This window comes from Cibotium barometz, chromosome 65, assembly GCF_041138505.1.
Source record: "Cibotium barometz isolate CiBa-2024 chromosome 65, ASM4113850v1, whole genome shotgun sequence".
NCBI lineage: Eukaryota > Viridiplantae > Streptophyta > Polypodiopsida > Cyatheales > Cibotiaceae > Cibotium > Cibotium barometz.
The window spans coordinates 27,717,977-27,730,685 of record NC_141110.1 but is presented as its reverse complement, the minus strand read 5'-3'; positions in this window follow the sequence as shown (position 1 = coordinate 27,730,685).

Sequence of the window (12,709 nt, the reverse complement as noted above, 5' to 3'; positions counted from 1 at the left end):
AGAGATATTGTCTTTGACAAGATGAGTAGCTGGTATGCACCAACGGTGAAGGAAATAGAAGATGCAGATGTAAAAAGTGCTGATGCTGCACCACATATAGAGCAGCAATTACCAGGTAAGTTGAAGACAGATGTAGGTACATGTATCACACAAAGGGAAGGAAAAGATAGATCAAACTTTTGTGCCTGATCTGTTAGTAGGTCACTCATATGTTGATGGTGGTGACTCTGGTGGCTCTGAGCAGAGCCTTGATGAGAAGCTTGGAATTTCGTCTGTGGTGGTTACTCCTGGTGTAAGGAGAACCATGGCTATTTTGAGGACACCTAGCAGTGATCCAGGTGTACACACATCTACGAGGGTTAGGGACCCTATTGATAGGTTGAGATATGATAGACATACAGCCCATTATTATACTTACATGGTTAAAGTAATACAAGAGTTGGAGCCCAATTGTTTTAAGCAGGAACTTGGAAATAAGAAATGGGAAGATGCCATGAAGAATGAGAAGATGGTAGCATTGGATGCAAATGCAACGTGGGAATTAGTGCCTTTACCTAAGAAAAAGAAGGCAATTGGATGTAAGTGGGTGTATAATTTCAAGCATAATGTTGATGGTTTAGTGAGCAGGTATAAGGAAAGTTTGGTTGCTAAGGGCTATGCGTAGACTTATGGCATTGACTATGAGGAGACATTCAGCCCGGTTGAAAGATTAGCAACCACCGTAAGACCTGTCATTGCTATGGCTACAAAGGGTTGGTCTTTACATCAGATGGATGTCAAGAATGCCTTATTGCATGGTGATTTGCAAGAGAAGAAGTATACATGATGCAGTAGCCACCAAGTTATGAGAGTGATACACACCTAGATTTTGTGTACAAGTTATGCAAAGCTTTGTATGGCTTAAAGCATGCACCCAGATCATGGTCAAACAAGATTGGAGAGTATCTTGTTATTAGATTTTAGATATCCAATGTAGATTTTTCACTTTATGTGAAAAAGACAAATAGAGGGATCATACTATTAGTTATCTATGTGTATGACTTGATTATCATTGGTGATAGTGATGTTGATATACATGATGTCAGAAGGCTTTTGAAGTAGAAATTTGAGATGAAGGATTAAGGTGAGCTGCAATATTTCTTGGGCATAGGCGGTGAGATCACCTCATGGCATTTTGTTATTGCAGAGCCAGTATGACTTGGACATGTTGTCCAAATATGGTATGACAGGTTGTAAGCCTATTTCAATGCCATTGGACCAGAACACAAAGCTTTTAGCAGATACAAGTGAGCTTTGGAGGACCCCACTATGTACAGGTACATAGTGGTAGCTTGATCTACATGACCATTACTAGGCCAGACTTAAGCTATGATGGAGTTGTGAGTCAATTTATGCCGGGAAGCCACACTTGGATGTAGCTAGATGGATTCTTAGGTACATAAAGTCCACAGTTGATTATGGACTCATTAGGGCCAAAAACGTCTCAAAATGGGCTGTGTAAGGAATTTCGCTAACTTGCTAATTAGTAGAATGTTGACGGTCAAAACGGCTCCAAATTTAGCCGTTTTGGATATTTAAAGCGTATCTATCTGATTGAATACGTATCTAAGTACATATTTTTAAATCTAAAAAAATATATCGTTTTCATGCTACTCTTTAATGGCTCGTCTCGAAATTTGTCCTCTTTTAGTGACTTCGCGGCAAAATGACCATTCCCTCCAAACGTGCTCTTATCCATTCTCCAAAAAAATTTCACTCCTCTGCTTCTCTAAGAATTTCACAAGCTGCATCTCATTCTCATTCTTCTGTGTCTCTCATGTTCTAATAGCTCTGCTTATATTTTTAGCTCTGTTAGTAATGAGTGATACATCTAATCGTAAGTTTCATTTGAATATCAAGCTCAACCAAGAGTATGCAACTACACGGAGTGTCTACCAAAGATCCCTTTCATGTGCAAATGAAGCTCAACATCTTCGCAACGAAGGAAAGAAGCATATTGACCTATGGACAGATGGAAGTCTATATCCACCGGATCCCAAAACAGGAAGGTATCCTTCTTTTCACACACCACATGATTTGATTAGATTTGTTGGTGATGGGGTGGATGGCTTACTTGGTTATAGTTCAAGACTATCTCAATCACATATTAATTATGCAGAATATACTACATATCTTCAAAATACTTCATCTTTGAATGCAACAAAAATTATAGAACTTGAAAACAAAATAGTGTCTTTGGAACAAGAAAATGATCAATTGAAAACCTTAAAAGAAACTCCAATAGGATTAAGAGCACGAGTAAAACGAATGCGGGATGTAGTTAACTTAACAGAGAGATCTGGACAAAGAAAAAAAAGGTTAAAACTTGTAAGAGATCATGTTACTAACCTTCTAGGATTTGACATGTCTAATGCACAGGAAAGGGTAAGATTTTTGAATGAGCTTAAGAATAGGTCGGATATCTTGAAACTTTTGGAACTTCCTGAAAATCAAACTAAAAAAAAACTAGTCTTTCAACATCTATTAAAAGATATGGACTTATTAGTCCATCCTTCCCAAATGCAAGAAGTTTGTGACACAGTGGGAGTGAGTAGAAAGGGATACAGAGCCATCTCTAAAACCTGGTTCAGGGTCCTTAAGTATTACAAAATTAAAGCTTTTGGGTTACCTAGACCTCACAATGTTGGAAAATATAGAACTGTGTTAAATGAGGAAATTTCTAAACATTTCGGAGAGTATTTCCATATTGAGGGAACAATGCCATATGAGAGACAAAAAAAAATCATCTTTTGAATACAACGTTTATAATAATGTTTGGATGAACATTAGAAAAGTCCAATCTTTTATGGTGAGATATTACAACATAAGAGAAATAGATTGTGAAGGAAAACTTGTATTTGTTTTAAAATTAGATGAAGCTCAAATCCAAAAATGTCAAAAAATGGAAAGAATATCTATATCCCTAATGAATAAAGCATTGGACTATAGTCAAGGTAAGCTTGATTCTCCATACCACAAAACTCAATCAGAAATGGAGCTATGGTGGATTGGATCAGCTCAGGTACCAGTAGAGAGTCATGAAACATTAAAGTGGCTCTTCTCACAAACAGACATTCCTTCAGTTATTCAGAGCCAAAATACAGGTGAACACCTTCATGTAGACGACATAGGTGATTTCATTGTGGAATGGCATTTGAGTGCCGACCTCAAGGCGTTGAAGTGTATGTTTGGTGTATGTGGAGGAGCAAATACCAAATATCCATGTCTTTATTGCATGGCAAGCACAGGGACAAGAGAGTGGCTTGCAGAAAATGAGATTGGAAAACCACCATCCAGAAATAATGTGAATGTTGTCGATTATCCAACTTCTGTTAAAATATGGGATCCAATTCTACCAATACATTTAAAAAATGTGCATATATGTACATTGCATGCAGAGATAAGAATCTTGGACAAATTGCTCAAACTTCATCTGGACTATGCATATTCTATTAAGCTGACTAAACTTGCAGATGAGTGCATAGAAAAATGCAAAGCCTTGCTCTCTCAAATGGGTTTCCATGGGTGGGGAAGTGCATCTTAAAAAAGATCATGTTCTTTCTGGGGAGGTACAGGTGATGTTCTGCAAGATGTTTCAATGGGAGGAGCAAAAGCGAGAAGATTTTTGAGCAACCATGACACCAAACAAGTCAATGCAATGTGGAACTGCTGGAAACAGCTATGTGTCATCACCACAAATGTCAAAAGTAGACCAGATGTAGCCAACAAACGTATGGAAGTTTGGAAAAAACTCGACAATTTTTTCAAAGTCCTTAGACAACAAGTTGGTTCAAATACTTATGCAGATGATTTCAAAAAAGCAATAAAGCTTTTGATCAAAGCTATCATAGATGCTTGGGGAGAAAAAGACATAACTTATTACTTGTGTTCAGACTTATCAAAACAGTTAAAATATAAGTGTAATTTCCTAAATGTACTAACAAAAAATTATCTTTGTAGCATATTCTTTACTTGCATGGACCATATTTTGCTACAGAAGGACCCCTTGCAACATGGAATACACAAGGAATGGAAAAGTCTCATTATCAAGTGAGAACTTCCTTTTTTAGATGTACCAGAAGAGGAGGTGGTCAAAGAAGAAGCAATGCACTTAAAGAATTATTCAATTGGTTCCACAGGAGGCAATTACAAAGGATGAGATCAAAGACCCAACAATCTGAAACTACACCAACACCTCAAGACAGAGACTAATGATTACTAACACATTTGTACCTCTTACAAAATATTTGCTGAAATATAATCAGTCCTTGCAAAATATTGTGTACATTAGTTTTTGATTCTCTTGGGACTATTTGGCATGTCACCTCTGTATCTCAAAAATTTTCTCCTTCTATAACCTCCAAGAAGTTTGATATCTGACACCTTAGCTGCAGCTGCATAGCTAGAGTAGCAAAGAAAGTATCTTGCTCTTGAGGCATTGAAACCTACAGCATATCCAAAGATTCTAAGAGCAGCAGCTCTCTCCAGAAGCAAAACCTTGTTAGCATTTATTTGAAGGGGAGTGTATCCCATGAACCTTGACAACACCTTCAAGGCAAATATTGGCAACTCAGCATCTTCAGAGAAGTTCATGTGGAATGCACAGAACACAACCTTATCCAATGTAGGCAAGTAGTGCATGAGAGCAGATGAAGGCCTTCTTGACCTAGTGTCTGTAGATTTCAATCTGCTGCCTCTAGCTCTTCCTAGAAAATCATCCTTATCAAGCAATTCAATCTGCAAGACAAAAACCTCAATTTAAAAAAATTACAATCACAATAACATTTTACAAAAGATTAAATGGAAGCTACCTTTTGCAACTCATCCTCAATTACTACTTTGTCTTTCTTCAAGTTGCATGAGCCAACCCTTTCCACTTTATCAGAATCTGCCTGAAGCTTGAAATCTCTGCCAAAAGACTCAATACCTAACTCAATAAGCCTGTTCTCAAAATCCTCATCTCTAAGGGAAGGTTTCCCCTCATCCACTTTTTTAAGGCACAAGGCAAGTGCATCAGTAGTAGCAGGGATAAATGAGTGGTCAGATGTTTGCAAATCAAGTGCCAAAAACTCTTCCTTTGACTCTACTTCTGTATCAATAAAGTCTTTGGCCACTTCACAAGCTTCTGAAATTGCTGCAATACAGTAGTCTTCTCTGATATTGAAGAGACATTGAAGATAGGACAGAGGAATATAATCTTTCTCATTGATATAGAAGAAAGGAAGGTTTGGAAGAGTAACAGAGGACTCAGATATGCTTGCTTCCTCTGAGGGCTCTTCAGTAATAGTGAAAGCCCTAAATTCTGCAACATCAAGATTGGCACTTTCTCTCTCCTCACCTTGAACATCAATTTCTTCCTCTTCTAAAATCTCACTTTTCTCTAACTTTGAAACTGTGGTGACATTTAAGTTTTCTTCCTCATTCTTTGCATCAATTTCTGGTTGTTGCTCTTTATCCTGTATCTCTGCTTTCAAAAATAGGAAGAAAAGAAATGAGACATCCTTGGGGACAAGGTTGCAATGCTTTTTATGGATTGGACAAGAAATGGACGAAGGGCATGTGAAAGAGGTTCTATTTGAAAATCTACTGAACCTCTTTGTAACTTTGGCTTTCTCCACTGACAGCTGTGTAAAGTCTGTAAGGTGACAAAAATCATGGTCTCCGATACGAAAACAATGAGCTTGAATTGACATTTCAAATTGTTTGTACTCATCTTCAAGAATGTCCTTAAGCTTCAACAAAACATCTGAAAGAGAAAACCTTGGATTGAATATCTCCACTGCATCAACGTATATCTTCATATCATGACCATCTTGCAAAATAGCATTCAAGAGTTTTTCACTTGGGCTTTCTTCAACAAGTTCATGTCGACCCGCAACACTTTTACTCATTGAGATATTTGAGAAAAATGCTTGAATAATTCTGATGAGCCCGAACGAAGCGAAAATGAAAGGTCCAAAAAATTTGGAATTCCTCTATCGCGCTTGGTGCGGGATTTGGCAATTCCAAGGTCCCAAAAAAAAATATTCACTTTTGCAAAATAGGGCTAGGAAGACACTATGGTGCGCAGCTTGATTTGACGAAAATAAGTGGTCCAAAAGCGGGGAAAAAATTGAAAGAGAGTTCTTAAGAATATTTGAAGCGTGATAAAAACACCTTAAATAGTGGCCGTTTATGCCACATGGCAAAAATGATTACATGACACGTGTATCCAACGGTCCTTTGTACGACAGATTCGAGGTATAAAAAGTTAATTTTGTTGAAAATATTCATATTTTTCACCGACACTGTATCAAGCGAGATCAGTCCACCTTATTGTTGAGATTCAAGCTCGATGTCAGTGTGAGCCAGCTATGCTATGTGCTGGCAGATTAGGTAGGAACATGTGTGAGACATAAATGACCGCGTGTCCAGCTGGTCATAGTGTGTGGACATTAGCTAGGGTTAGTAGAGTGTGGACACAACTCATTGTGTGTTGTTTGGATTATGGATTAGTGCATTATGCTTTGTGTGAGAGTGGACATGGCTTCCCTCTATGGTTAGGGTTTGCAATAGACATTAGGGTTTGCTCCTGTGTGTTTGTCTCCTCCCCCTCTACCGATCTTTCAACATGGTATCAGAGCCTTGTGCTGTTTATTAGGGTTTATGAGTGAGTGAGTGAAGAGGGAGAAGAAGAAGCTGTGAAAAGAAGCTGTGAAGCTGCCCCATTGGGTGGAGCTGTGAAGCTTGGAGCACACCAAATACTATCAGATCTGAGAGCTCGGCCTATCGGGTAAGGTCTTCTAAACATCCTTGAGCGGATTGCAGGTGAAACAGGCAAAAGCAAAGCAAAATAGAGCAAATCAAAGCAAAGCAAAATTCTGGTTTTTGAAGCTTTCCATTAAAGCTTGACAACATTGATGTATGGTGGAAATACGCGTGATTCTGGCAAAAGACATATGTATTTGACAAAGAGGGATGTATTGGCAACCCATGTGCAAGCCTTGAACAAAATTTGGAGCACTTTACATGCATTTAATTGAGTGAAATTACTGGTTTTTTGAGCTCACACAAAACAGAGAAAAGGAAGCCAAAAATTGATGAAATTGGAGCATGTATTTGGTAAAAATCAAAGCATTGGTGGATTGCACATGTGCCTAGGTGTGTTGGGCACTCAATACCATCATCAAATAGCAAGTTAATCACTCCCAAAGCCCTCATTTGCAGGTGGCGCAGCCCATACAGGAGAAACAGAGCATATTTCTGGTTTTTTCACTACGAGGAGGTCAATTTCTCATTGGGTACTTGAGATCTTCCACAACTTTCTTAGCAATTGGATGCTTTACACCTTGGAGAAGAGGGCTATGTAATTTTCTTGGTCAATGATGCTTAATTGAGCTAGGAATGAGCTGATTAAAACAGACTGTCCACTGGTTGCAGAGAAACATGGCATTTTAATCGAGCAATTAATCTTTGGTGTTTTACAATTGGACAAATTCCTCTTACATGGAGTTGATGGACACTATTGCTAAGCCAATGAATGCCTGGTTGCTCAATTTGGTGAAATATTGAAGGAATTAGAGCCAAATCATTACTGGTTTTTCTGGTTTTTCCAAAAACAGAAAAAGGGGTTTTCAAAAATTGATAATTACACATGTCAGATGGAGTTGATACTCAACATTGAGGTTCATTAGGTGTCAATGCAAGTTGCCTAGACTTGATTGCACCATTACATTGCGATTTGGAGCCTTGGAAGGCGTGTCAATTCAGGGTATCCTGCACTGAGTGAGTCAGTTCATCTTGGATGATTACAGGTTGATTTTCTACATCAAAATTGGAGTTTGTTGGCTACCTTGGAGTATCTGGAACATTAATTGGAGTGTGGTTGAGCTGAGGAAGGCTCACTTACAGATTTGAAGTGTGCGGAAGGTGTACGCATTGAGCAACATGTCGGATAATCCAGTTCAGATAGTTGGTGAAAAGCTGGATAGGAAGAACTTCCAGGCATGGAAGTACAGGATAAAGAGTTTCTTGAAAGGGAAAGGATTTTGGAATCTCATTATAGGTGCTGAGCTTGAGCCTGAGCTACCTCGGCAACCTACACAGCAGCAGCTTATTGCTCATAAGCAATGGTCAGAGAGAGCATTCAAAGTGCTGCATTATTTGTCTATATGCATTTCTGATGCTATGCTCATACACATTCAGGATGCTGAGAATCCCAAAGATGCATGGGATACTTTGGTCAAGATGTTTGATACAGATACGAGTGCTCGCAAGTCTCAATTGCGACAGCAGATACACAATGTGAAAAGGAATAAAAGGAGCATACATGATTATGTGTAAGAAATCAAGAAGTTTGCACATGCATTGGCCACAATAAATGCCCCCATGCCTGATGATGATTTGGTGGATATTACCTTGCGTGGTCTTGGCAAGGAATACAAATCCTTTGATACATCTATCTCCGTGAGGAGTACAGGTTTACCCGACTTCGATGAGTTGGTTTCACTCTTATAGGTTGAGGAAATCAAGCTCAGTGATTCATTTTTGGATGCATCTTCTAGCCATGATGATGGCAGAAATCAGGCTTTCTACTCGCAGAGAGGCTTTAGAGACAGGGGGAGATTCGCATCACGTGGACGTGGTGGTAATGGTCGTGGATGGCAGGATAGACCTCCACAACAGAATTTTCAGCCTTCATATGGTGCTCGAGGTGGTCGTGGATATGCACCACAAAGAGGCAGAGGTACCCCCGTGGTAGAGGACGTTGGCAAGGCCAACAAAATTCTATGCAAGATGTTGAATGCCATTATTGTGGCAAATATGGTCATATGGCGAGAGATTGCTTTCGCAAACAGAATGATTTGAGAGGGGGAAGAGCACAACGTGGTGGTCATTATGGTGGAAACTATGCACAACATGGTGGCAACTATGCATCAAGTAGCAATGATGGAACTGCAAATTAGATGAGGGTGATGATTTAAATTAGATTCAAATGATGGCCACCATAGACACATCAACATGGGTAACTCCGAATGGCAAGGAACTACCCAAAGTTGTACCTTTGCAAATGATGAGTACCATGCACTCAAATAATGAGGAAATCAGTGAGCTTGAATCCACATGGGAAGAAGGCTCTGATTTGTGTTGAAAGATCGGTAGAGGGGGAGGAGACAAACACACAGGAGCAAACCCTAATGTCTATTGCAAACCCTAACCATAGAGGGAAGCCATGTCCACTCTCACACAAAGCATAATGCACTAATCCATAATCCACACAACACACAATGAGTTATGTCCACACTCTACTAACCCTAGCTAATGTCCACACACTATGACCAGCTGGACACGCGGTCATTTATGTCTCACACATGTTCCTACCTAATCTGCCAGCACATAGCATAGCTGGCTCACACTGACATCGAGCTCTGATACCATGTTGAAAGATTGGTAGAGGGGGAGGAGACAAACACACAGGAGCAAACCCTAATGTCTATTGCAAACCCTAACCATAGAGGGAAGCCATGTCCACTCTCACACAAAGCATAATGCACTAATCCATAATCCACACAACACACAATGAGTTGTGTCCACACTTTACTAACCCTAGCTAATGTCCACACACTATGACCAGCTAGACACGCGGTCATTTATGTCTCACACATGTTCCTACCTAATCTGCCAGCACATAGCATAGCTGGCTCACACTGACATCGAGCTTGAATCTCAACAGCCCCTCTCAAGCTCATGATGTACTGCCGATGAAGATGTAGATGAGCTTGGGATATCAAGGCTCTCAACAGTGGTGGTCATTATGGTGGAAACTATGCACAACATGGTGGCAACTATGCATCAAGTAGCAATGATGGAACTGCAAATCATTTGTTTGCCATGAAGCATGTTGTGGGTTCTATGACAACAAATGCTGAGAATGATGATACATGGTATATGGACTCAGGAGCATCAAACCATATGACATGTCATGGTGAATGGTTTGAGCACATGAAGCCTATGGATGTAAAAGGCTATGTGGAAACAGGTGATGATACCCAGCATGTCATTACACATGTTGGAAGTGTACCATTGGTCATGCATAATGGTCAGACAAAGTCTATGTCAGATGTGCTGTATGTGCCTTCAATCACTAAAAGCTTGGCCTCAGTTGGTCAAATGGTGGAACAGGGATTACAGGTTCACTTCAATGAGCATGGATGCTTCATTGAAGACTTCAAACATGGATGTAGAGTGATTGCTACTACAGGCAAGAAAGAAGGAAGACTGTTTAAGCTGGATGCTGGAATTCCTGAGCTAAAATCAGCCATGTTCTCAAAGAGCAGAAATGTGGTACAGGATATTGATATGTGGCACAAGAGGATTGGACATGTCAATATACAGAGATTAAAGAACATGCAAACAAGAGGCATTGTCAATGGATTGCCTAGGTTCAAATATGATGGACATATGCATGTTTGTGAAGCCTGTCAGTTTGGAAAGCAGGCAAGGTTGAGGTTTCCTAGAGAAGGAAATATGAGTAACAGGCCACTTGAGATCGTACACAGTGATGTATGGGGTCCTGCACAAAACCCATCTATCAAAGGCAGTTTATACTATGTTACATTCATTGATGACTTTAGCAGGATGACATGGATATACTTTCTGAAAGAGAAGAGTGAAGTGTTGGAAAAATTCATGGATTTCAAAGCTTTTTGCAGAAAAGCAGTATGGCTGTTGGATTAAATGTCTGAGGATAGATGGAGGTGGTGAATACACCTCAAAAGCTTTTGAGCATTTCTTGAGGAAGCATGGAATAAGGAGACAGCTGACTTGCAGGTATACACCTCAGCAGAATGGTGTGGCTGAGAGAAAGAATAGAGTTATATGTGAAGTGGCAAGGGCAATGCTTAATGAAAAGAGCATGCCAGATTACTATTGGGCAGAAGCATGTGCTACTGCAGTTTATATATTGAACAAAACACCTACAGCAGCCATTCATGGAAGCACGCCAGAGATGCGGCTCACAGGTTACAGGCCAGACATTGGACATCTTAAAGTTTTTGGATGCATAGCTTATGTGCATGTGCCTGATGAAAGAAGAAGGAAGTTGGATCCTAAGGCAGAGAAATGTATATTTGTTGGATATGCACAGGATCGAAAGGCCTACAAGTGTTATAATCCACAAACTAGACAAGTGGTCATCTCACGTGATGTGGTGTTTGATGAGCTTGCTAGTTGGTATAAAGCAAAAGATGAGGGTGTTATTGAGTCACTTGAGGCTGATGTACATGTGAACTTGCCACCACAAGCAAGTTCTAGTTCTACTACTATGTCTGGGCCAGCAGCAGAAGCTGAGAGTAGCAGTGTACGTCCATGGTCAGGACGTTTGAGGCATGAGAGTGTAAGCACTGGGAGTAGTGCTATGGATAAAGGCAAAAAGAAAGTTGAAGGAATTGGAATCACAGGATATGAGTCATCTAGTTCCGAGAGTTTGGATGAGGAGCTTGGCATACCTGTTTTACGCACACCTGGTGCTAGACAGGATAGATATGTGCCACCACATGCTAGAGTTACAGGTGTACAGAGTGACCCGCAGGCATTGCGGAGATCCTAGAGAGTCAGATATCCTGTTGACAGATTGACATATAGAGATTTTGCTATGCACTATGCATACATGACATCTATGGTGAAGCATGTGGAACCTACATGCTATACAGAGGCTATTGGAGAGCATGTATGGGAAAAAGCAATGGATGTGGAGATGGACGCATTGGTCCATAATGATACATGGGATTTGGTTGCACTACCAAAGGACAAGAATGTTATTGGATGTAAATGGGTTTACAAAGTGAAGTGCAAATCTGATGGTTCTATTGAGAGACATAAAGCTAGATTGGTAGCAAAGGGTTATGCACAGACCCATGGATTGGATTATGATGAGACTTTTAGTCGAGTGGCTAAGATGGGCACAGTGAGAGCAGTCATTGCTATGGCTGCAGCTAATGGCTGGGAAATGCATCAGATGGATGTTAAGAATGCATTTCTGAATGGAGATCTACAAGAGGAAGTATACATGGCACAGCCAGAAGGGTATGTACACCCTAGATATCCCACTCACGTATGCAGGTTGAAAAAGGCATTGTATGGTCTGAAGCAAGCACCACGTGCTTGGAGTGATAAGATGAGCAGATATCTTATCTCACTTGGTTTTCAGATTTCTACAACAGATTCTTCACTGTATGTGAAGAAGACACAGCATGGGATTGTTTTACTAGTCATCTATGCGGATGACTTGATTATTACAAGTGATCATAGTGCAGATGTGATGCATGTCAAGAAAGCTTTGAGTGGGCAATTTGACATGAAAGATCTTGGTGAGTTGAGATACTTCCTTGGAATTGAAGTGGTGAAAGATCATGCAGGTACTTGGTTAGTACAGTGCCAATATGCATTGGATATGTTGGCAAAGTATGGCATGACAGGGTGTAAGCCTATGAGTACACCATTGGAGCAAAATGTGAAGTTGCGGGCTGATTATGGCGAGGAATTGGATGATCCTTCTATGTACAGGAAGATGGTTGGTAGTCTCATATATATGACTATCACACGCCCGGATTTGAGTTATGCAGTGGGGCTAGTTAGCCAGTTTATGCAGAGCCCCAGGAAACCACATTTGGATGCAGTGAGACGCATCATG